Source organism: Apteryx mantelli, chromosome 3, assembly GCF_036417845.1.
Source record: "Apteryx mantelli isolate bAptMan1 chromosome 3, bAptMan1.hap1, whole genome shotgun sequence".
Classification (NCBI taxonomy): domain Eukaryota; kingdom Metazoa; phylum Chordata; class Aves; order Apterygiformes; family Apterygidae; genus Apteryx; species Apteryx mantelli.
In genome coordinates, this window is record NC_089980.1 from 6,125,503 (window position 1) to 6,150,879 (window position 25,377).

Sequence of the window (25,377 nt, forward strand, 5' to 3'; positions counted from 1 at the left end):
GGACCTGTGACTAGGAATATGAAGAAAGCCAAGTGATCAAGACTTACCAAGCAGCACAGAGTAAAAGGAAAGGCAAACAGAAATTTACAGTAGACACAAAGCTTCCTATAAAACTCCATATAGCTGTAAAATATGTTTTTAAATGTATTAGAGACTTTTCTCTTTAAGGTTAGTTTTTCTTATTTTGTCAGATAGGCAAAAGCAACAGGTTTTCCTTGGCTATCTTTTGCTAGCTGGTCATTGTCAGTGTGACCAGTATCTGAGATCCCTGCACTGTGACCTGGCGTTCATCAGAGCAACGGACATGTTGTTGAAATGATAAGCCTAAAAGCTTGAGGGTAAATTAGCAGAACTTCCTGTAATCATTGAACTTTTCTTCACATCAGTTGTTCTGGTCCTTATGTATTTTGAATAACAAGAGTATAGTCTGCTTTTTCAGTAATCCCTTTTGCTACATATGTACAAAAAGAGAAAAATCCATACACATGCTCATCCCATGTAATTACATATATATACGCGTGCACACACATACACAGAGAAGGAGAGAAATCCATAGCAGAATCAAGAAAATACTGAACTAGATGAATTGTAGGGCTTGTTTTCTTGCCGAACAGCAGTGTTCTTTGAAGCATGAATAAGAATTAATGCTACCAAGGTCAACAATTAACCCCTGGACAATTGGAGTGATGGAGGTTAGAAGGTGACATGGGTGGTTCCAAAGTGCTGCTTCCAGACTGTTCAACACCATTTTGGTTTTTGAGGAAAAGTGGAACGTTAGAAGGAGAGGAAAAAACCTATCTTACTGTTAAGAGCTGGTAGTACAGAATTGCCTTTTGATTTTATTTTCATGGGAACGTATGTTTCATACTTGATAGTGAACTTTTTCCCTGAACCTCTGTTTCCCAGGATAGTTAGAAGTTTGAAAAATCAATGCGAAGGAAACAGCTGTGTGGGGTTGGAATAAAACCTTGATGCACTAGGCCACAATTCATCCTTTAGAACATTAAACAGGGGATTGCACCAGAAAAGAATGGTCAGTAAAGCGTGGGGAGAAAGGACAGAGGAATTTGGAAAATGCTGAAGTTGCTTTCATTTCATTTTGGGCACGGGGAAAAAATCTGAATGAGAAGTTGATGGTAGAGGTTTTGATCTTGTTGTCATTGAAATCAATAGAAATATTGCCATTGTTTCTAGAGGAAACGGATGTAGCCTCACTATTTAAGATCCAGTGCTTCTCCATTGGTATAGACTAATTCACTGACACTTAGAAAAGGTTAGGTTAGGGTTAGGTTAGGGTTTGTTCCTTGGGAACGGATTTGTTCGGTATGACTTTTGAGACAGAATCACAGAATAGCTGAGGTTAGAAGGGACCTCTGGAGATTGTCCAGTCCCCCCCGCCACGCTCAGAGCAGGGTCACCTAGAGCAGGCTGCCAAAGACCATGCGCACTTGCATTTTGATCATCTCCAAGAATGGAGACTCCACAACCTTTCTGAGCAAGCTCTTCCACCAGCTGCCCTCCCAGTAAATATTTTTTGTTATGCTTGAGTGGAGTTTCCTGTGTTTCAGTTTGTGCCCATTGCCTCTTATCCTGTCACTGGGCTCCACTGAGAGTCTGGCCCTGTCGTTTTTACTGCCGCCCATCAGGTATTTGTACACATTAATACACTCGTTGCCCTTCCCCCCACCCCGAGCCTTCTCTTCTCCAGGCTGAACAGTCCCAGTTCTCTCAGCCCCTCCTCATAGGAGAGATGCTCCAGTCGCTTAATCATCTTTGCTGGACTCACTCCAGTATGTCCATGTCTCTTGTACCAGGGCACCCAGACCTAGACCCAGCACTCCAGGTGTGGTCTCACCAGTGCTGAGTAGAGGGGAAGGATCACCTCCCTGGACCTGCTGGCAATGATCTTCCTAGTGCAGCCCAGGAGGCTGTTGGCCGCCTTTGCTGTGAGGGCACATTGCTGGGCCATGGTCAACTTGTTGTCCACCAACCAGGACGCTCAGGTCCTTCTCTGCAGAGCTGCTTTCCAGTCTGTTGGCCCCCAGCCTGTTTTGATACATGGGATTGTTCCTGCCCAAATGCAGGACTTGGCATTTCCCTTTGTTGAACTTCATGAAGTTCCTCTCTGCCCATTTCTCCAGCCTGTTGTGATCCCTCTAAGTGGCATCCCAACCCTTCGGAGTATCAACCACTCCCACCAGTTCATGATGCCCTTTCATCAGGTATCAGGGTGGTTCAAGTGCCCCATGTGTACCAGGGCCTGCAAACATGGGGCTTCCTCCAGTTGTCTGAAGAAGGCCTCATCTACTTCTTCCTGATCTGGCAGTCTGTAGCAGACACCCAGACTCTGCAAGTTGTACCTCAAATTTGTTTAGGAAATGCAAATTCATGCTATTTGCCTTCCTTTTCCTAGACTAAATTTGACGTGACATCCACACACAGGCTGTCGCTGTTCTTCTGATGTAATCTGAGGGATGAAATCAAAGATAATTGCTTAAAATTTTGGTTAAAGTTTAGGAAGTGACACTATCTCAGTTGGTGTGTGAGAAGGTGAGAGAAGAGGAGGAAGGTGCTGACTAGTTCAGTAGTTGAAATGGTTAAGTAATTTTCTAAAAATCCAGTAGGTACATGAAAATGAGAGAGTTTTCGATTTATTTGGATCTCTGAGGAATATAATGTGAAAGCCTGTTCAGGTTCTACTGCCTGGCCAGAGACTGCAGTGAGTTTAATAAAAGCCACAGCTAAATTTACCAGGATAAATTGCTGGCCTTTGCTTGAAAGCCCAGGCGGGGAGAGAGAAGTCGCTGTATTTTTTTCAGGGCTAGATCACCTAAGGGATGCCCCGTTCCAGTGCCTAAGGGAGTCTTCAGCGCCAGCCTCTGTACCTCGGCTTCCCCTTTAACTTATGGTGAGAATAAAGCATTTAGGAATGGGATTAGTAAAGGCTAGGAAACTGAGCGGAGAAGCCAACAGGAGGCCGAGGGGAGAAGTACATCGGGGGCATCACCTCTTAAAGGTAATAGGTCAGCTGTGGTATGGATGTTAACTCTCCCCTGGAGAGAAAATGCCTAATGACACAGATGAGGGATTTCTGTTGGTACAGAAGAGACTTGGGTTTGAGTCAGGCGCTGTGGAGGTTTGAAAATACTTGTGCTGTTTCCTAGGTGGGTATCTTAAATGCAGCGTTATGTGAACATATACAGCCGGTTCCTGCTGAGAATCTCATCTTGGTAATCTTGACTAGATGGAATGAACTGTCAGTGTCCATTAGATGCTGGAGACAAGCAGTGCGTATTTGAGAGTCTTGCCAGAGTAAAGAGCAGCTCAGCTGGTGAATAGCTCAGCTGCATCAGGCTGTGCAGGAGCAGGGTGAGGGGTGTTTTATGTGCCTGCTGGTGGAAACGCCAGTGTCTACAGGACTTTGGGAATCCGCAGAGTTAGGCCACATATAGTAAAGACTTTGACAGTCTCGCTAGCACCTAAATGCTGGACGTAAGTGACTACTTGCTCTTTCAGATTCTTAGTGGTTTTGGTTCTGACCCTATAGGGATCAGGTGATCCTACAGTTTTGCTTTGTTCAGAGGTTATTGCATAATCCACACTTATACCTAGGCTCTCATGCAGTTTCAGAATGGCAGAAGGTTCAGCAGTGTCTTAGCTAACTGAAGCAAAGACTCAGTGTAGAAAAGGAGAATTTAATTCCTAATAGGAAGTGTTCTTTAGTTCTTTAGAGCTTTAGTTTTGCCGCATTTAAGTGACAAGCATGTTAGAAATGTATATGTGCCTAGGTTTTCATTGAAGTATTGTTTTTTCTTTATTTACGTGTGTTCTGTATAGCGTCTTCAAAATGCAGTTTGTCCCTATCTAACTAGCAGGTGGAATCGGAGAGCAGATCATCTGCTCACTTGGGCCTTCGCATGCTGCTGTACTTTAGCAAGCGAGGCTGTTCTTGGCATTTGTAAGCTAAGCGTGGTCAGTCTGGGTTATTGCTTGGATGTAGAACCTCTGCAGAGAGCACAGGTGTTCTAGGAAGTGATGGAAGAAAACATCATCTTTCCTCTGAGTCAGTCATAAATCCTGTTAGAGTAAAGTCTGAAAGATTAAGCTAAGATTCTTTCGACTTGTTATTTAAAGCCCCAAAGACCGAGAGCAGTGACATTTTTCCAAGGCTCTCTGCTAACATAGCTGATGCATTTTGCTTCGCATGCATTTCTCCTGTTGTTTTGGCTGAAAATATTACCGTTCACTTCTTGTCAGGAACTGTTGCATAATACTGTTGTGTGCTTCTGAACAAATGCAGCCTTTTACGCCGATCTGCTTCAAGTCCCAAGGCAGACTCACCTTCTCTTCTCTCATAGTAGTACCTATTTATTCTCTTTATCAAAACCGTCTTTTGTCTTGTATGATCTCTTTGCCCCTTTTTGTTCATTCCCGGTTCCCTGCCAGCCTTCAGTATTTGATTTTTGGAAGTTCAAATAGATCTAATTATAAGCAAAAATACCTGCTGAGAGTGGAGATAGTCTGAGACTGTGTCTGGAAGAGATGATTCCCTTTGTGGGAAAAACTCTTCTTTGTCCTGTTGTTGGAAATGCTGTTTCCTCTCTGACTATGTCTTCAAAAAAAATCCGTGTTAAAGCATTTTAAAATATCTGAGCTGGATTTCTGCTTATCCTGGCTGGTGAAGTCAATATGTACCTGGTGACTATGCAGTTGCCCCTACTCTGATTCCCTGAGAACCACCCGCTGCAGTGCCCTGTGACTCCCAGCTGCTCACAAGTGATCCTGCAAATTACAGGTTTCAATCCCTGTAGTGCAACAAACCAGAGAATATTCTGCCGGGTAAAAAAGGATCGTGATTATTCTTTACGCATCTCCCTTTTTTTCAGCGTCATCTTGTATTTATCAGAATGAACAGCATTTGGACTCTCATAGTTGCATCTGGCTTGACTGTCTGATGAACAAGCGTAGTTATGAAAGAGAGGGTTTCTTTAAGGGGCTGTTGGCATCCCAGTCTTCACCACTGGAAAAAGTTGTAAAAAAAAAAAAAAAAAAAGAGTGAATGTTGATGGTGCAGTAAACATGGGTGTGTGTTAAAAGACTAAGCTTAAGCTCAGCGTAGTCATAAAACAATGATTTCAAATTATTGACTTCTGGAATGTGAAGTCATGAAACTTCAGTTATGGAAAATCTTTTTATTTTCAAGAAATGCATCTTAGGTCACAAATAGTTTCCTTTGTCTTTCTCAACAGCCAGGCCTCTGTGGGCTCTTCACCAGCTCTCCGAAATGATCCTAATTCGGCGATGTTAGTACTGGATTGTACTGTCTGGTCATAGTGGGGAAAAAAGTTGGCCAAAATCAAGATCCAGTTTCTGCTGTTCCCTCTGCTCTAGCCTTCCTGCATTGCCTGTAGATGTTCTGCGTTATCTGTCAGGCTGCTCAAGGCACAAACTCTTTCAGGACCGCTCAACATTGGCTTTGTTGTCAGTGGTAGAATATGTTCTACTGCCTGCTTTTGTAAATACTACTGCAGTTTCTCTTCTGTCTCCATGGTGTACTCCTGTCTTCCTTTACAATGTGAGTAATAATAATAATAATAAAAGGTTCTATTATTTATTTACAATTATGTATAGTAGTGAACATTTTGCTGAATCTAGTCATAGGCTTTAAGCCTATGGCCATTTACAGTACATTAGGGTCACTAATGGAAGAGACACTAAGATTTGTTACTATGCTTTAGATAGGATCCTGTGATCACTCCAGCAAAGTCTAGTTAGAGGATAATCAAACTAGCACTCTTCTGCAGGAAGTGTTAGATGCAACAGATCTAACAGATGACAGGTTGGGCTTAATTTTTATTTGAAGACATGAAAGATGCAGTGCATTTCAGTGCTGGTAAAAGTGCTGCTTCTCTGGAAGGTTTTAGCAAAGTTAAAATGGTTCTACAGGCCAAGCAGGTAGAAAAGTTTAAAAAAAAAAAAAAAAAAAGCTGCCTCTGGCCAAGAACAGAATGTGCATCCAAAATGTTACTTTTTCAAATAATTCTTATAATTCCAACTTCTGAAAAGCTAAAAGTGCTGTCAGACAGCATGGAATGAGAGAGCATCTCGAAACATAGGGGATAAAACCTTGGAATAGAAAACAGTGAAGGACTAATGGCTTGATCTTTTGTTGCCTGCTGTACCAGAGAAAGGAGTGTTGACTGGGCCATGTGTTGCATCATATGAAGTGCTGTATTGCCAAAAAGTACAGGCCTGCTTCCAGCCTCTGACTCTGGCAATTCAGACAACTTGAGTATTACACTTGTACTTGGTGGTCTCAGTTGAATCCTGAAAAACTTCTTTCCCTTAGATACTTGCAGAAGCTTTATGCTTGCATCCAAAGGCAGCATTTAGTTTTGATGCATACTTTAAGATATATTGCACTTTGTCGAATACGTACTTTGTACTATATGATTTGCTTTAGTGTTTCCTGGCTGAATAGAGAAGGGAATGGCAAAAATGTGGTGGAGAAAGCAAGTACTTAGGATGTGTTGTTGTCAGAAATGGCGCATTCAGCAAAGTCATGTGAGAGGAAAGCAGCCCTAAAACTTTTCCCTAGGGAGCTAGAAGACGAAGCTCAGAATAATTGTGCCTTACCTGGTCTGGTCTGTGCTTTCACCTGGCCTGTGGAAAGTTATCACAGCTTTGTCTTTCCCTGGTTGTTACTAGATCATTGCTGAAAGCAACAGCAGAGATGCAGAAAGCGATATTACTCAGCTGACTGTATCGAGATGTCTCAATATTTGGAAGCCATGATGTGTCATGTTGATGAATGGTTCCATTCTCCCATTGCTGCAGAGGACAGGGAGAAGAGTTCCACAATATGTCAGGGTAGTTCATTATCTTCAGAGAATGTATTGGCCTGAAAAGACTATGAATGTGGAAAACATGTATATGTGTGTGTATATATATATTTTGTTGTTGTTTAATTTTATCTTATATGGTGTGAGCAGCCATTTGCTTAGGGACAGTGCACTGAAAAATAGCAACAGCATCACTTGAAGTAGTAGCTGAAGCAAACAGGAAAATGATGATATTCAGCCAAAAGTTTTGCTCACATTGTATATTGTGGAAGGTTTTCTTTTGTGTTGAAATGCAAGGGAGTTATCACTGTAGTCTCTAGGTCATTTTACTAGTACTGTGACTCGTGGATTCCAAATAAATTCAAATTGATGAGCTTCTCAATATTAATGAAGTACTTGCTAGAGTGGGATGAAGCTATGGGGTTTTTTGTTTGCTTTTTGCATATTCAAATTCTATTTGTTATTCCTCTAAGGGTAGGAAAATGAATTGAAATGAGTGTTTAACTTCTTTCTTAAGTATCAGGGTGAGAAAATGAGAAATAAAAGACAGGAGAATGTTGTAGCTCAAACCCTCAAATGACAAAACGAGGCAATGTTAAACTCTTTTGGGCTTTGAATTACATGATCAGAACAATGCCACATTTGAGCATTTGCAGCCCTGGTTTAGGTGTAAGTACCTGTGAGGGATAGATTTCTGGCTGCAAATTGCCCCAGGCAGCATTCTTATCCTTCGGATTCACGGAGTGCCTGAACCCTGTGGAATCTCTGCTCCTATTATGTGGAAGATACGCTGATGGTGATGGGTGGCAGCTAATGCTGAGGATGTACAGAGAAAGTGAGTGTGAGTTTTCAGAATTAGGTACCTGCTTCCCAGTGACAAGCAGAGCCTAGGAGAGACCTTTTCCAATTTCCGTGTAACCAGGCAATCTTGTTGGTAGTGCTGCAGGCTAAGGCCTGTGGCAGGGCTGCAAGTGAATCGTGTTTTCCATGGAGCTGGTTGGGAGCTTTACCTACAAGCTTGTTCTTCCTCTTCTGCGATCTTGTTTTGCGTTTGTCAGAAGGCAGCAGGCATGGATGAGCTTCTTCCTGTGTGAACACTGTTGATGTGCACGACAAAATTTAGCCCTAGTTCATTTGCAGAGCATATGTGATCTTGGCTTCCTTACGATCACTGATGATTTATTCCTGAACACGGATTGCTAGGCCCTGGATCCTTACAGTAGACGGTCCATGCCTCCCACGTCCTTTGTTACTGACAGAAAAGAGCTTATTAGCATTCTTGAGATTAATGTTTCCTGATCATTCTCAGGAACAGAGCAGAGAACTGCATCACCCTGCTTGGTATGAGAGGAAAGGAAAGGTTAAATAGGCAGCTCGTAACTGGCATCTCACATTATACTCAAATATTGTACTAGTTGTGAGTTTTCATTGTGGAGAGAAGTGAACTGTCTGGAGGAATCAAGTAGCCTGGAAAATGGGCCTCTTCTGATTCAGTGATATCAGGGTGGAATCGTAAAAACACAGAGTAGTTTAGGCTTGGTGGAACCTTTGGAGGTTTCTAGTCCAACCTCCTGCTGAAAGCAGGACCAGCTTAGCTCAGGGTGCTCAGGGCCTCGTGCAGTTGCGCTCCAAGTGTCTCCAAGGGTGGAGATTGCATGCCTCTCTGGGTAACCGGGCCAAGCATTTGATCACCCTCGCTGTGAATTTTGTTTCCTAATAGCTCATCAGAATTTCCCTCGATGCACCTTGTGCTCGGAACCTTTTATTCTTTCCCCGTGCATCTGAGAAGAGTCTGACTCCATCTTCTCCGTAACCACCTGTTAGGTAGTCATAGACAGCAGTAAGACCCCCTTCGCCTTCTCTTCTGCAGACTGAACAACCCCGCTTCCTTCATATGCCGTGTGTTCCAGCCCCGTGACCATTCTGGTGGCCCTCCCTGGATTCGCTCCAGTTTGTCAATGTCTGTCTTGTATCGGAAGTCCAAAACAAAGGAGGACCAAATCCATTAGCGTGGATGAAGTCGCATTGTCTCTACACCTGCTTAGGCTGACACGCAGTTTAGAGGAAGCGTTGGTGGTTCTTGATCTAGAAAGAAAAAAAATCAGAGCTCTTGCAAAGAAAGCACCCCAAAACATTTGACTGATTAATATGAGTTAAGTAAGGCAATTGATTTGATGGGATATTTCTTTTCTTTCTTTCTTTCTTTCTTTCATTCTTTCATTCTTTTTCATTTTCTTAGAGAAACTGAAATCCTTTTCCAGATCTGAGATTTCCTAGGCAAGCAATGTCAGCAGGAATCATAAAAGCCTGAGAAGAGCAGGAGAATAAAGAAAAAATGCAAGATCTAGTTGATACTCAGTATTCCTTACACACAATGCAATGACTAGTTAAAATGATGAGAAGATTTCTAGTCAAGCTTTAAGGAAGCTGTAGTGTGATCAAGAAGAGGGGAGAAAACTGGGAAGCACTGGGAGCAGTGATGGTGATGTTTGTTTAGACAGAAGACATTAATAGCAGGTATTCTGAAAGTAAATAGCAGTTGCAGAATGCCAGTGCTTTAATAATCTACTCCTTGAAATTCCTACTGTGGCTGGTTTGAGTTATGCTAAACGTGCAGGACCTAGAAACACATCCTGTGCTGAAGTGTAGAAAGATCAGTGTTGTCTTCAGAAGTCAAATTCTCCTGCTGAGTAGCCTCAGTCCGTGTGGATCAGTCAGGGAAAGGCGTTCAATCCCAGTGACTCAATAATTGCTGCAACGCCAGATGCTGAATGACACGGCCTGATACTGAGCTCTAGTGATGTTCTGAATGTCATGTCAGAAGGACTAGATCGCAAGGAAAGTGTCTGGGAATATGTTGCAGTGCAAATAGTCGTAGTGTTTGTAGTATTTTTGGAATCTTTTCTCTTGCCTAGGGAGTATCTTGATGAAATCAAGACAGACTTGACTATGTTTAACATTTTGGAGAAAGAAGGCAATAATGATATTTTTCTTAAGGTCAGTTCTCATCTCAGAACCATTTCTTCATTTCTCCTTTTTCCAGTAAGAGGTGGCTCTGATTGCAGGAGATCATTTAATCCAATTTAGTAATAGCCAGGAAAGAGAGGCTTTTTGTTTACTTATTAATACATCTTTCTTGCTGTTTTCATTTTTTCCCTATTCTTCATGAAAGAGTTTTAAAAATGTAAAGACATTGTAGTGAGGAGGGAAGAAAATGATGAGCCATGCTGTATGCAGAGCTAGATACAGCACTGAGGTAACTCTTCTGTCATTGCAGTGAATAGTATACCTCCCTTAACCCCAGGCTAAGCACAGACCGCTACGGAGCTGCTTTTTTTTTTTGGGGGGGGGGGGGAATTCCGTGTACCTAACATGGACTTGCTTGACTATGAATATGACTACAGGCATACCTCGGAGATACTGTGGGTTTGGTTCCAGACCACCGCCATAAAGCAAATATCGCAATAAAGCGAGTCACATGAATTTTTTGTTTTCCAGTGCATATAAAAGTTATGCTTACACTATACTGTAGTCTATTAAGTGTGCAATAGCATTATGTCTTAAAAAAAAGTGACACAGAGACACGAAGTGAGCATATGCTGTTGGAAGAATGGTGCCGATAGACTTGCTCAACGCAGGGTTGCCACAAACCTTCAGTTCGTGGTTAAAAAAAAAAAAAAAAGGCAATATCTGCAAAGCGCAATAAAACGAGGTATGCCTGTATTGAGTGATATGTTTCAGGACTCAAACTGATTTATTAAATTTCTAATGCTTTTTTAACCACTTCATTCTATTGCCATGGCACCTGGCATTCGTGGCTGGCTCCAAACTCTTGCTTGTCTGCCTCATCTGTAGAAGCCTATGCAAAAAGGTATTTGTACATGTAGACCAATTCAGTCATCTCTTGTCTGTTCTGCGAATGCTTAATGACACGTCCAAACGTAGAGTTTGGAGGGTGTCCCAACAGTGCTGTAGCTTTTAACGCTCTCTCCTTAATGAGCTGACAGCCTGCAAAGGGCCACGTGTGTATTTTATAGTCTGATGCACAACGAAGGCCTGATAGCAAATGCAAGCTGATCGATGCTGCAGAAGGACTTTAAAAATAAGGTGAATTAAATTGTGAACAGAGTTTTCTGATTTGGAACATTCTGCTTTGGGGTTCAAAGATAAGGAAATTAAGCTCCAAACGCTACTTCATGGGTAACTTTAGTTATAAGCGAACAGCTCCCTTGGGATCTTTTTAGCCTGACTTGAAAATCTAGCTTGATGGTTCCTGATAAATGGTCTGTCTCCTGGCCTTTTCTGAGGCTTTATGAAGAAATGTAAGCTGCATGTGAAGTTGCAAGAAGAGTAAGCTGTATTTCACTTTCACAGGGATTTTTATCAGCTGCTATTTTTATTCGTCTTGTAATTTAACACCATTAACTTTCAGTATTGTGCCTTAAAGGTTTAAAACTAAAGCTCACTAGAAGACAGCAGGCTTTCCAGCATCTCCTAGGAATGATAAAGGAAAACTTTAGACAAGGCAAGAAGCATCTCTGTTGGGTTAAAATAGGACATCCAACATTTTACAGATAGTGGGATAGGTGGGTTGCTAGAAACCTCTCTCAACCGAGGGGACATCTGAGCGGAAAAATACTGTCTCTGTGAAAGCTGTTTTGTGCTATACAGCACAGAAACACAGCTTACCTTCTCCCAGGTGGTCTGCAGGCAGCCAAAATCTGCAGTTACCTAGAGGAGAAGGTACTGGCAAGATAGAGCTGTTTTCTGATTCAGCAGGGCCCCCGTCCTTGTCCTGCGGAGCTTCTGATGGTTCCTGCAGCAGAAGACTGACTAGGAGGGCTGTGCGATGCCGCTGGTGTGAGCTGGCTCGGCGGCTGAGCCCTCCGGGGTGCAGTGGCAGCCGGGCTGGCAGGAGGGCTTAGAGCTCTGCATGTATGGATGTAGCTCAGCCTTCCTGGGTATCCTGATGGGAAGTTATCTGTTCCCTTCAAAACAGGGGAAGGCACGATGCAGACACTGTAGCAGGGTAAAACAGCAGGACCCATCTCTTAGTTAGAACTGCCTCTGTGTTACTCTGCCTTTGGTTTACACCTGGAAGTGTGTGTAGCACAGGTGGCTACCTGAACTTTCATGCCCTTGCTGTCAGGATGGTCCTTACTCTCATTTTGGACCATGTTAGGTCAAAGGAAAGGAGACCTGGTCAATGTGAATGTAAGGCATTTATCGCCTTTTCTTTAAGTTCCTCATTCTGCCTTCTGATCCTTGCTAGTAAGGCTGGCCTGGGGACTGGAAGAGCAGGTTTCCCACCTGGCACCTGCGTATGCTCCCTCCGGTCGCTGGTTCTTGCTGTACCAGTTCTGCGGACTGTCAGCAGGAACAACTGGTGTAATATCTACAAATTCCAACAGAGAAGACCCCACTACCACCAAAGTACTGACCTCGCAGGTGAGTGTGAAGTACTTGATTCCTCGCTGGCACTGGCTCTTAGTGACCGGTTGCCTTTTGGGACCTTGACTATAAAACTGCAAAGAGCAACTGAGGAGGAATACTACTCCTTGCCTGGATTCGAGCAGTGTCTGTCAACTGAAGATCAGGTGTTTGTACTGTAAGTGCCCATGCAGAAAGTGCTGCTCTTTTGTTTGGGGCGCTTTAGTACAATACTGAACCCTCTGTTACCTCTGGTGAAAAACTTGACCTTTGTTGGAATTAATTTTTCTTAGTTCAGCTCTAAGCCCCTGCTGCATGCCGTTTCACTCTGCCTCTGGATAGCTCTTGCCATGTGTCTATGGGTTTCTGAACAAGAGGAATGAAAGGAGCGTGAAGCAGGTGATGAGATTAAATTGACTACCGAACAGGATTGGAACCGAAAATGTTAAACTCTTGCTCTGCCTCCAGTTGCCCTTTTACCGAATAAGAAAAGCTGTCTTTAGATCAATGGTGGGCACCTGAAAAGAGAATGACATGTGAAAGAGAACAGAGGGAACCTCTGCAGAATTCACAATGAAGGTGTGAGTACAGCAGGTAAAACCCAGTGGAAAAGTAGCAATTGAACAAAGATTGCCCCTGGAGGGAGTCTCAAATATTTGTCCTTCTGCCTCTTTACTCCTAAAGGCATTTGAATCTTTTTTCTATAAAAACACATTGTGGATAGTGTTTGCTTAATACGTGAGTCATGCTGGAAAAATTCCACAGCAAAACAAACTTATTCATGATCAGCTTACTTGAATATAATAAATTTTTCTGCAAAAATTTGATGCAAAGTCATCATATTGTATCAAGCAACATATTGAAAACCATTTCATCTTGGGATTTGTCTTGCTAGTGCTAGTTAACCCTCTTCCGTTTTTAATGACGTACATGATGCTTTCATTGGTGGTGTGAATTGCTTGCTCATGGGGAAGCTGTGGATACCCCTGTTACCTAGAGCGTTATATGTTACTGTTGTTTTCTTTCTGTGAGAAGCTAGGGTTGACAGTGTTGGATCAATGACTCTAGCTAGCTAGTTACATGTTGGAGCTTGATGATAGGAGAAATGGTTAACACCAGATGCCATACACTAGACATGTTTAACAAGATGACTGATATGAATCATTTACATGTCCGCATTAATTTAAAATCTTGAAATTTGGTGCACTCGTTTCTTATAGGATATCAAGTGTGGGAAATGATTGCATCTTTAATGCTTTCATCACAGTTCAGTGATAGATCACTAAAAAGACCAAGGATACAACTTGTCTTCAGAGCGATAAATTCTGTATACGGTGGTGAACTTAAACTACTGTAGTGGCTTAAATGGGAGTTGTATTGTTCCAAGCCTGCATATCCTGTAAAGAGTGATGGAAACCTGTGCCTAAGAAGGGTATTATGCAGGCTAGGGAGAGAGGCTGGCGTTTATTTGGATTCTTGAGCCTAAAGAGCACAAGGCCACGATATGTGGCCTGAATATGACAGCCATACTGTCCAGCTAGGATAATTTTAACAGGGATGTGAAATACCTAAGGTACTTTTCATAGCTCTAAAGTCATGGCATCATCAATACTGCTATTGAACCTGGGCATTGCAGCTGAATGAGGTCATATTCTCGTGTGGCATTGGTTAGAAAACGTGAAGGCGATGCTAGCTTGCATGGGACCTTGAATGCTATGGAGAATATGATAATACATGTATATTCTGTATAAGTCTTATCTTAAATAGTATGTCAAGTTCTGGTCATCTCAGTCTCATGAAAAAGATTCAGCGAAGGGCAATTGAGAAAAGATTTTTAATCTTTGAGGAGAGGAAGAAGAGAAAATAGATTGAAAATATGTAAAGCATGAATAACTGCAGAATACACTTTGGAGCTTTTTTCTGCTTCTCTTGTAGAAAAGATAAGAGATACTCCATGAAATTCAAAACCAGGAAATTCAAAATCAATGAAAGAAATCTACATCTGTTGTTTAAATATATAAATAAAATTTACTACCCAAAGTTGTTGTCAATGCTTAAAATGTAGTTATATTTGAAAAAAGACTCGGACGTGGATGTTATGAATGTCCAGTGTCATCATAATTAAATGGAATAAACTTTGCTCTAGAATAACTGTATTTCAGGATTTTGTTTGCTTCTGTCCAGTAAAGAACAAGATATGCTCCCTACCGACAGGGGCAAATTAACCTGCATGAGCCTGTGGTGGAGTGTTTGCCTGTTGCTCTGCAGCATCTTGATCCAATCACTGGTAGAGACTAGACTGACTTCAGCTCTTCAGTGTGATAATTGCTGTGTCCCTGAAACAGCCAGTTAGTTTGTCCACTTCAAGGCTGTAGGTAGTCTTTTATTCTGGATCTTCATTTCATCCTGAAGTGCTATTCCACAAATTGTTTGTATTACCTGTTTTTTGAATCGATTACTGTCGTGCACAGAAACTTGCTCACCTGGTGAGGAGCCCTAAGTGCAGAAGAGTCTGCCTGTCTATGCAGCATAGATAGAGCTGGTCTGGATCATTTGGTCTGCACACAAAGTGAGCTCATACTGAGCATGTTGTGATTGAAGACTATGAGCATTAGGTACTGTGGCTTATTTTAGTGCTAGTGGATGGTTATGATTAAGGGAATTTGCAAGCAGAAATGTTGTTTAGGCTATATGTACAGAAATAACACCATATGGATTAAATCCTACAGATATGCACATTTTTATATGAAAATGTGACTGAAGAGTTATGAAAGAGATTGAATAAAAATCAACATGAAACAAGGACAAGGGAGAAGCCCTCTAGCAGTATCTGCAAATGGGAGAAAGGCATTATTTACTTATTATGTATTCAGCAGGATCAAACGGGACAAAAGTTGGAGGACCAAAAAGGAAGAAGGGCACAGTGCAGTAGGTGTTTGGTTGGAGGTTTTAGTCCCTGCCCCCGCCAGTTCTGCACCCCAGCGATGCGGTGGTGTCGCATCTGGCATCTGCGAGGACAGCAGTAACAGCGCTGGACAGTGCTACTGATCAGGGCTGAAGGGGTAGATTCAAACACTGCCAACTCCTGCTCTCAAGACCATCCTGGTGCACGGCCCAGAAGGGCAAGGCAGATGCTAGAGCTGGAAGAGGAAGCAGTGTCACTTGTCAGCTGCCTTTGGACTCTTTGTACTGAACGCAAGCTGGCTAGGAAAGAGGATAAGTGGTGAAGTCTTGAAGGAGGCACCAATTTCTTATTTGGTGGCTGAGCAAAAGCCAGTACGATTTATGCTCCCGGGAGATAGAGCAGGATTTAAGTTGCAAGCTCCCCTGCTTTACCACTGGGCCTGCTACTGAATTCAGTAAGAACCAGTCTATATTTCCGTAGCTGTCTTAGCAGGACAACAGTGGAATAGAGGTTTCCCAAAGCTTTTTGCCCAGAGAGTATGCCGAGATGGAAAAATCCCTATTTTTCAGATGTCTAGTATACTCTTATTTTAATTTTCTTCTTAATATTTTTGGGACAAAATCTCCCCTCTGTCTCTCCTCTACAACCCCATATCTTTTTACAAAAGACAGGGTTTTCCTCCTAGGATTCTGCCTGGCACCACATGGGTAAAGGTCAAAACTTCAATAGTAACTATTTTATCACCATTACGAGTCAAAGGGTGTGATAACATCAAATTACATCTTCTTGACCTATGTCATCTGCAGTCCTGGTACACGCTCTTTTTCTGATGTAGTCATAACTTATTCCAGGTCAAGCCTTGAGAGCAATATCCGAATCTGCTTACGAACGCAGAAGACTGAATTAGTCAGATTTGTACTTTTTCATCTGCTGCGGCAAGTGTTCGTTGCTGCACTTCTGCTGCTTTGTTTTGGCCTTTCCTGCTCTCTTTTACTCAATAAGCCTTGTAGGTGTCAGCCAACGAGTTCTAAGGGGACAGATATTAGCTAGATTGTGGTGGCATCCCCAAAGCGTCTAGCACTGTCGAAACACAAAGGAATATTGTCTTTTCCACAAAGACGATAAACACTAGAAAAACAGCAAAAAAGGGATGCAGAGAGAGCTACACCAAGCAACTCTAACAATCGGTGTGATCATAAATACATAGTTCATTGTTCACGTATTTCTATGTAATTTTTACACTGTGTATGTATAACTAAACACAGTAAATTATCTTCCTCTTTCCATACATTGGCCCCCTCGCCCAGCTGTTTACCAGCTTTGGTTTATTCACTTTAAGGTAAATAAAATGTATTTAAAAATTAAATAAAAATGGGACTAAGTGAAAGACTTTGCTCTGTAGTTTCCTGTAGACTGTGAAAATGGGTCAGTGAAGGAATTTAAATTCTTGGGTAGAAACGAGTGAAAGGTTCCTGTTTGCTCTCATTTGTCGTTTTGCTAGAAATGTAATAAACCCTAGGTACTAGAGTAGGATATTATTGTTTTCAGGTTGATAAAGTCTGCCTAGAAAGTACTGTTCAATTCCTTTAAATTAGAGACCTGCCAAATTATAAACCAACCCAGTGGAACACAAGAAGTTCTTATGCGTTTTCTCTCTTTCGTTTTATGCTGTGCAATATCCTGCCCTTTATTAAGCCACCTTAAGGATGGACAGTGAGTATCAAGGATAAGCCTGTTACTGTTCCCAAAGGCCTACTCAATGCCTCATTTCTTTGAATTCTTATTTTTCCTAAAACTAATATCTCTCATCTGGAAATGATGTCATGCTGTCAGGCACCCACATACACACAAAGAAAACCGTAGAAGATTCATGTGGAAGAGACTCTCGGAGGTCCCTTGGCTCATCTACCTGACTAAGGCAGAATCAACTCTGTCTCAGCTATTCCTGGCAAATATTCCTCCAGCCTTTTCTTCAGATCTCCAATGCTGAAGCTTTTACAGTCTCCTCAGGCTGTCTATATCATTGCTTTGCTGTTACCCTTATAAAGGTCTGGTGAACGTCTAACCCAAATGTTACTTGCTGTGATTCTTTATGTGGACGTACTTGCTGGGAACAAATATTTCATGTATGGTTGTAGAGTTGCAGAAAATTTGAAGTATAGCCCTTGCCCTGAAAAAGAAGTCTAACTTCCATCAAACATATGGTTTAGTGATTACGGAAAATGGCATTTCAGACACAAATACGTATTTTTATTCACTAAGCAGGGTGTTACATTAGTGAGCATCCAATCATCAAATGTGTAACACCACCACTTTACATGACATTATTTTTCTCTGTTGGAAAACCAGAAGAGTCGAGGGGAATGCTGAATGCTTAGGTTTATTATGTGGTCTCCATAGTTAAGACAGGCATCCCAGTAACCCTAGCTGAAGTTGCACATCAAGTTGGTAAAAACTAAAGTAATCCGCCTGAAATGTTTTGTCTGTGATCCTTTACTGAACACGAATTTATGGAGGCGGGGAATTCGGAAGGCAATTGGACAAATACATTTCAGTTCAAATATAGCTTCAGTTTTCCAATTTTTTTTTCCAGACCCTAGAAATCTTCTTTTATGCTTTTTAAGCCTGGGGAAGAGTAATGGCTCAGTAGTGACTGGTGTCTCTGAATCTTTCTGGCAAGTCTGATGAATTGAAGGCTGTATTCCTCCCATCTCTCTTCCCATTCCCGACTGCAAAAGCTGGGAGCTTAGTCACCCAAGGCTCCCTCTGTAGTTAATGGAGAGAGAAACAGGCAACTTCAGGTGGCCAATGAACTGTGGAGTCAAGCTTAATAAATTGCAGATAATATTTTTTCTGCCAAATCAAGGCAGTTTTCTGAAAAATGTAATTAATAAAATACACTTTTTTAAGCATTCTGCCATTTAAGTCATTCTAAGAGAAAATCGCTTTCATTTAAAAGCTACTAAGTAAAAGGAAATAAGGAGTCAGTTGGAATGAGACATAGCTAGTCATTTGTAACCGTACAGCCCATGGGGTTGATGAAACTAGCTTAAACTATGAATCGCTATGAAATAGTTTATGTTCCCAGTGTTTTAGTGCTTATTTATTTGGCTTAATTGTTTACTCCCTTAAGTTGATCAGGAAAGGGCTTAGTCATTCAACTCGCAAAGCAACTTTGTTGCCATCTCCCAGTGTGGAAAGGATAATTTATCTTGTGAATGTCCTGAATGGTTTTCATTTGCTCAGACAGACAGGAAATAACCATTCCCATGCTTGCCTAATTGGTTAAAAATGTGTTTATTCGTTGGAAGGTGAAACCTTCCCTCCCCTAGTGCTGGGAAGTGATCACAGTGCAGATTAATTATAGTATAGATATTAATGCACACATTTATATATACACCTGCACATGCATGCGCACACCGAGTTAGCAAGCTGTATGTCAAATCATATGATGATGATTAATGTAAGTAGCTATTCGCTGACTTGCATCTGCAGCCAGATGTGGTGATAGCTTCCCTGAGGTGATAATGGGTCTGCAGAGCTCAGCCCCTTTTCTTTTTTTGAGGGATAAGGTAAAAACCTTATTTCTGTGTGGCAAGAGAGTTATAGTATATTTTCTGTCCATTAGCCCATGTGTGTGAGATGAATTTGATCTAGAGACTTTGGCTCGGGAGAGTGAGCAGAGCCAGTGAAAAGAAGAGCAGTGGTTTGGAATAGATTCTAGGTCACAGGGTTTTTTATTATATATATATATATATATTGCTTCTAAAGATATAAATTTAGAAACTCATTAAAGTTTTGTCCTCATGGATTAGACACACTTAAAGCAACCACTGGATTTTCTCTGAAAGAAGTGATAGAATTTGCTGCCAAGATTAAGGACAGACTATGGGTGTCAGCCAAAGCTCATGGAAGTCAGTGAGAAGCCTTCACTGACTTCTAAGGGCTTTGGGTATGGTTTGAAGGGCTTTGAATTTTTACAGGAAAAGCAAGCTTCTGTTATCTGCTGGATAAGTAATAATTCATTGCTCCTTGCTAATATAAGCCATGGGCATTGATTTTTCTATAGGTTTATGTATGATGGTTTATAAGACTCTAATTTTGATAAATGCTTTCTACTTGCAGATGTGAGTAATCTCTTACTGCAGTGCCTGTACAACTGCCATTTAGCATGTGGTTGTTATCAGAAGGTAATTCTTTTGAGAGCTTAATTTGACTTAAACATTTGTTGTTTTTTAAAGTAGAAGAAATATCTGTAACATTGCAAAAATGGAAAAAAAGCCCATATGTCTTTCAGATGGCCGAGAAATCTTTGAGACTATTGATTTAGGTTGTACCTTAAAAGGATGACCACTACTGTACCGTTTTGCCTGTTGAAGATCATCGTGCACACAAAATCCACTGATGTCTAAAAAATTGAATTGGTATTTGAAAGATCTTTCTGCAAATCTCTATTCCTTCCACCCCTTTCCTCTGAGACTACTTCAACTTTTTAGATAGGTTTTTCTCTGCTTCTGATTATCAGCTGCAACTCAAAACATAACCTGTAAGAGTCTCACAAAAGATTGATGTTCTTGAGATGTTGAAGTTCTCATTTAGGGCCTTGCTGCATTTGGGTATTTTGGAAGCATTTCAGAAGAAATCATAGATTCAAACCAGCCTTTTGTACCATTCATGGGTAATTATGTCTTCACTACACTACAGAAGGTAAACAGAAGGAAACTGGTATTTCTGCTTTCTGAAAAATTTCCTTATGTTGTTCCTTAGGTATGTGGCACAGCACTGGTTTTGGGACATATATTTCACATTTGTCATCAAATACTCTGTACTTTTACTTGGAACCAGTGTGACTCAGCTAGGTTGTCTGCTCCCTTCATATACGGCCTTTTCTTTGAGCAAAAGTACTTGAAAATTTAGATCTTTCTAGAGCTACTGGGTAACAGTATTGAAAATATTAACAGGAGATGTTTTTAACGTAGCCCACTTGAAAAAGAACCTTCAAAGAGTGTTTCATGCAAAGCTCTTGTTTGTTTGTTTGTTTTAGTATAAATTGCAATAATGGAAAATGAAACAGACCTTCGTCCTATAAACTGTTCAATTTACATAATGAAAAATAGAAATCTTCAGTTCTGTTCTCCTATATAGCTTTACTAGACAAGCTTTTTGTTTTTTCAGTGCCCAGTATCACACAGAAAGTGTCTTACTCTTCTGGTGCAGAAGTTTCATTCATTCATTCATAGCCTTATTGGCAGCAGATTATGCGAGGTGGGAGTAGGCTATTAAGTCACCATCAGTTTATTTTGAGGCAGAATATTCATTGTCAGACTGTTCCCTGCCCTTGATGTTTCTCCTGGGTCTACCTGATCTAGTGATGCAAATTCCTTCCTTTGTGAAAGAGAGGTGACTTGGACCCACATGCTCACACTGCATGCATTCCTGTTGCATCAAATTGCAGGGAAGGTCCAGCATATTTACATTCAGCAGTTAGTGTCAGATATTAATAATGTTGCTTACAGCTATTACTGTTGGTTTGTTACGGGTTCATTGGTGCACTAGGGCTAGGTTTCTGGTGATATATTACCCTAATTTTGGTCAGGAGTGAAATAATATAATCCTTGGTTCTGATGGCATTCATCTAAACCTGTCTGTCGCCTGACAGGGTGTTTATGCTGAAGGAGTGAAAGATTTGCAAGTCTGGACTATGCAGTGTTTTGGCAGACTAGTGTGTTGGAACTTAGAAAGTTTTGGCACTTTGCATGAAAAACTTGGCTGAAACTTTTCAGGAGTTCTGACTGGTTGAACCCCAGATACATTGATCATAGCTCCCAGGCAGGACAAGGTTTTCATGGAAAGCACCAGGTCTCTGGCCGTGGGGGTGCTGCCTGGTGAACTGCTGCCAGACCAGGGCACGGATTCTACCAGCGCCAGCTCTCTGAACACTCGCTGGGCTGGAAAATCCTGACCCCGTTAGGTAGGTAAAGCCACAGGCTGTGCTTTTTACTCGAAAAAAATTTGGCAATCAGCTTGTTTTGCTCTTCAGTTTGCTGCTATTTGGGTATTTGCTAAAATGGCAAAAAATTGCTCAAGAGAGATTCTCAATCAGAGAGCACTCAGATACTGAAAAATAGAGATAGGTGCACAGTTAAAATATTTTGGCCATCTGCCTATTAATTTTAAACAGAATTGTGTAAAGAGAAGAATACAGGAGAAAATACAACAGCATGGAATAAATGTGTCTCTCAAATACGTGTACAATCTGGATTTAACTTACTTGCCCTGAAACCTTTTTTTTATTTTTTTAAGTCTTTTTGATCTTGTCCCAGGTAATTGAGCTTTCTTTAGCAGTCTCTCTTTAGAGTAACACCGAAGCCGAGGGAATGTGAAAATCATATTCTTAAAGCTCTATTTCTAGAGGTGTAGGACGGAAACATTAAAAAAAATCACTCTTGGGTGAAATGTGCTGTGTGAAGTCTCTGGTGTCCTGGCAGTGAAAGGTTCACTGTTCCATTATCTGTTCTTTAGATCCTATGATATCCCCCAAAGTGTCTTTCTCAATTTATTTTTGTGTAGGAGAGAAGTAAGGGAGGGTGATTGAATAGCATCTTGGAAATACCATTGCTTTCAAGGCTTTTCACCATGAAGATCTCAGTTGAGATGTGACTTTGAAGGTGTCATGAGACAACCACTGATCTTTCTGTAAAGGTAGGGCTTCTAAATCCAGCTCCTGGTGGCCATAGTTTGCTTTGAAAATCCACTGATGCATTTGATGCTCTTTTAAACAACTGTTATTAGAACTCCAGAGTAGTGGTCAGACCGGTTGTTCGGGGTATGTTTCAGCTGTACCTTCCGAGCAGATTCCAATCTCTGGTGACGTGAAGCCAGAGCAGTTTTGGCTCGGTTATGATTGTTCCACAAAAGAGATGGAGCCGCTCCATAGTTGCCTAGGGACGAATGCCAGCAGACGGATTTCCTCGAAGAGTCCCTCAAAGGCACGTACTTAGGCTATCATCCCTTCAGCATATCCCATAGCTCTGTAGATGGAATTGGGTGCTGGGAGGAAACAGAATTTCTTGGGTTGTGGTAGTGCCAAATGTAAGATCCAGCCAGAAAAGGCAGTCTCCTGTTTTTTACTCTTTCATATACCACCACGCCTGCCAGGCCAGATCTTGTCCATGACAAACTTAGCTCCTACCGATCAGTTAACAGTGCTGACATGACTTCATCTTTGGGAGAATGGAGATGTCAAGGGAGTGGAAGAGCTGGAGCGTTTGGAGAGAATACAAACGTGATTGTGGTTGTTAAAATCTACCTGTGGCATAGATGCTGCAGCATTTCTCTTTAAGCAAAAAGTCGCATAAAGATGGTTAGCGTGCAGTTTTTGTGGGCAGTAGGTGAGGGGCATTGTGATCTTGGAGGTGACCGTTTTGCATATGTGGGGAAAAAATGAATGCCCCAAACCAAATAAACCATTGCAGCTGTCTAATACTACACGTGCTTAAAGCTTGTAAACTGCATGTAGTTCTAGAGAGTCTCTGAAGGTCTTACAGGAGCTCTCTGATCCACTGAATTAATAATAAAAGGCACATTTTAGAAGTTACACGAAAAGCAGTTGATCAGAGTTTTATGAAAAGATATGGTAAGTGGAATGTTTTTTTCACCTTCCTCATCTTTAATTCTTTATAGGGAAAGCAAAGAAAAATACATTAAAAGTCATCTTGTACAAAAGTGCTGAAAATGTAACAATGTTTGAAGGATAGTGTGTCTCATGATGGGTGGTAATGGAAGGTGCCACAAATGCCACAAATCAGATGATTGATAAAATGAATGCGCTTGCAGATAGGAGATGCTCTGCCTATTGAGAGCTCAGTATTATGGTCCGAAGAATAATTTGAGAAGGTGACCGCTGAAATACAGAGACATCTGTCCACCGTGTGCGATTTGAAACTGTTGCTGGTTTCAGATGTCATCTGTTCCTTAGTATGTTTTGCAATATATTCCGTTGTCATGATTTACAACAAATGGCATTTACTGAGAGCTATCGCATCCAAATAACTATGAATCTGCAAGTGTCTCACTGTAGTTTAAACGCCCCTCATTTAACTAATACCTTTGCAGAGGCTCATGCAAGAAGTCATTTTAGTAATAATTAATTGCTAGATTCTTATAACTATTGCCTTTGCCTCAAGGGCAAGCAAATCCTATTCGTTCAGTTTCAATTGCAGATGCTGACGTCGACTCTTTTTCATGTAGGCGGTGAAAGGGCTCAGGAGTATGACAGAGACTATTCTTCACTGGGATATGGCTTCTTGGATGTACCTAAATGCGCAGGTACTTAGGATCACGCTTAGGTGCGTGTGTTAGTGTTTGGATGGGAGATACTTCTGAAATGAATTGGGCATTTCTTGAGGAAATGGGGTTTTGTCCTGATGGGCTTTGGTCCTGTGAGCTGTGGTGCGCAGCCAAGGCTTTGTACTTGCTCTTCATGCCAACCTTGAGTTTACGTGCACGATCAGGTCCTGAGTAAAGGGAGCTCAGCATGACCAAAGGTAGCAATTTGGATCCTTATTTATTTAACAAAACTGCTGTTGTAAGTTGCCCTTAAGAAAACCCAGTGTTTGGGAAGAATGTCTGTAGCATTAGGATATGGTACTTCCTCTTCTAAGTACAGAAAACTGTATACAGCCTCTCAGATTCTGCCATGTTGAAAGTCCGGGTATATGGTAGTTACTTCTTTAAACACACTAAACCGTTAGATTATTTGGTGAAGGTAAAAATTATTTGCTCTAAGTGCTTTACTATTCCTTACACTCTCTGTTAAGAGTTTTAAAACCTAAATGTGATGCTATTTTAATGCAACATATTATTTATTTAATATTTCTGTTAATCGCCTCTTAATTATTCGTGTTACTTAAGTTTTATAAGTTACTGCTACAAGATAGAGCTCCTTTTTCTGTAAGAAACATTGTGCTGCCGTGTGTTATACTTCAGGTGTAGTTTAAGACTCAAACATTATGCATTATGTCCAGATTTAAGAAACAAAGAGAGTCATGAATCTCAGTTCTCTCTCTCTGCTCCTCTTGACTTTCATGTCTGCTGTGGCTTTGAAGTGAAATACCTGCAAACTGCAAAATTATTTTCTGAGGTAAATTTAAAGAATTGTTTGAGCAATTTACATTTGTGTATACTCATTTTGTAAGCTTTTACATCTCCGTGTAAGTTAGGATTTAAAAAAAATTCTGAGTGTTCCTCTAACTTTTCCGCTGAAGTCGAGAGAGACTTTTCCTGGTAACTTCAAGGAGAACAGAGCGGGCATTGGCTGCCTTTCAAAATCCGGCCCGTAATTTATTAAACAATAAATCCATGTCAGCAACAGTGGATTTACAGCGGATGTCAGCATTTACAGTGTGAATACATTCACCGTATGCACACGTACAGTACTGTATGTAGAGCACCACAACACTCGCAGTATAGATATGCCCACTACATTAATCATTGCGAAAGCGTGAGAGTTACCGCTGGATTAGCCGGGACGTTGCTCGGCTGTTAGCCAAGGCCAGGCTGCCGAACCGGGGCAGGTCGCAGGCGTCTCCTTAGGGAACTTGCCTTGGTGGCTGCTGGTTTACTCGCTGCCTGTGTATGGGGCCAGGCAGCATCGCAGCTCTGCTGGGACAGGCAGCGTGCAGACACATCGCCCGAGGCAGTCCCTTTTCCTGAAGCGGTTACATCTGACATAAAGAAATGAAGATGACCTGGGATTTACTCAGAAAGGCAGGTTTCACACTGGGGTCAGCAGCCGTGGTCCTGACGCCAGCGACAATTTAATGCCTCTGGTCTTGGTGCCAGCTGCCCTTTACTTGGGGGGGGCTGTGCTTGTTGACACAAACTAGAGAGCTCTTATGGTGTCTGAAGAAATTACTGATACAGTAGTTGGTGATGGAAACACAAATACGTGTATGTGTTTTATATATATATTACATTTCTATTATATTTTATATTTTATATATATATAATGTGAAGTAAAAATCAAGTGGTTACGCTTTTACTGTGCTGAATACAGGTGTTCTAACAGCAGGAAGGATCACAGAGAAATCCAGTGTATGTAACGCAACAGGATTGCGTAAATGTACTACTGTCTAAAATATTTATTGTTCTGTGTTAGTAGAGCTCGCATCTTCACAATTTTCTGTGTATTACGAGAGC